This window comes from Arachis ipaensis, chromosome B2 (genome assembly GCF_059453495.1).
Source record: "Arachis ipaensis isolate K30076 ecotype BB chromosome B2, ASM5945349v1, whole genome shotgun sequence".
Classification (NCBI taxonomy): Eukaryota; Viridiplantae; Streptophyta; class Magnoliopsida; order Fabales; family Fabaceae; genus Arachis; species Arachis ipaensis.
In genome coordinates this window covers 61,260,949-61,262,061 of record NC_142437.1, presented here as the reverse complement: position 1 = coordinate 61,262,061, position 1,113 = coordinate 61,260,949, and the positions used below count along the sequence as shown (strand labels likewise).

Genomic DNA, 1,113 nt, shown 5'->3' with positions numbered 1-1,113 from the left:
CGAAAATAATAATAATGTAAGGAAGATGCTTGATGACTTCACTGCACCTAATTCCAATTTACATGGAAGAAGCATCTCCATTCTTGCCATTGGAGCAAACAACTTCGAGCTGAAACATCAATTAGTTTCTCTAATGCAGCAGAATTGCAAGTTTCATGGACTTCCATCTGAAGATCCTTTTCAGTTCTTAACTGAATTCTTGCAGATATGTGATACTGTTAAGACTAATGGAGTAGATCCTGAAGTCTACAGGCTCATGCTTTTCCCTTTTACTGTAAGAGACAGAGCTAGAATATGGTTGGATTCTCAACCCAAAGACAGCCTGAACTCTTGGGATAAGCTGGTCACGGCTTTCTTAGCCAAGTACTTTCCTCCTCAAAAGCTGAGCAAGCTTAGAGCTAATGTTCAAACCTTCAGACAGAAAGAAGGTGAATCCCTCTATGAAGCTTGGGAAAGATACAAACAGTTGACCAAAAAGTGTCCTTCTGACATGCCTTCAGAATGGACCATCCTGGATATATTCTATGATGGATTATCTGAGCTATCAAAGATGTCACTGGACACTTCTGCAGGTGGATCCATTCACCTAAAGAAAACGCCTGCAGAAGCTCAAGAACTCATTGACATGGTTGCTAATAACCAGTTCATGTACACTTCTGAAAGGAATCCTGTGAACAATGGGACGCCTATGAAGAAGGGAGTTCTTGAGGTTGATACTCTGAATGCCATATTGGCTCAGAATAAAATATTGACTCAACAAGTCAATATGATCTCTCAGAGTCTGCATGGAATGCAAGCTGCATCCAACAGTACTCAAGAGGCTTCTTATGAAGAAGAAGCTTATGATCTTGAGAACCCTGCAATAGCAGAGGTGAATTACTTAGGTGAACCTTATGGAAACACCTATAACTCATCATGGAGAAATCATCCAAATTTCTCATGGAAGGATCAAAAGCCTCAACAAGGCTTTAATAATGGTGGAAGAAACAGGTTTAACAATAATAAACCATTTCCATCATCCACTCAGCAACAGACAGAGAACTCTGAACAAAATGCTTCTAATTTAGCAAATCTAGTCTCTGATCTATCTAAAGCCACTGTGAGTTTCATGAA

The 1,113-nt window shown here is 39.7% G+C and overlaps 1 non-coding gene across 1 annotated transcript; it reads right to left on the bottom strand.

Moving 5' to 3' along the window:
• Positions 1 to 388: 388 nt before the first annotated feature.
• On the bottom strand, positions 389 to 497 carry LOC148574074 (small nucleolar RNA R71). The gene has a single exon (XR_015906187.1). It is a non-coding gene; the product is annotated as a small nucleolar RNA R71 (small nucleolar RNA).
• Positions 498 to 1,113: the final 616 nt, after the last annotated feature.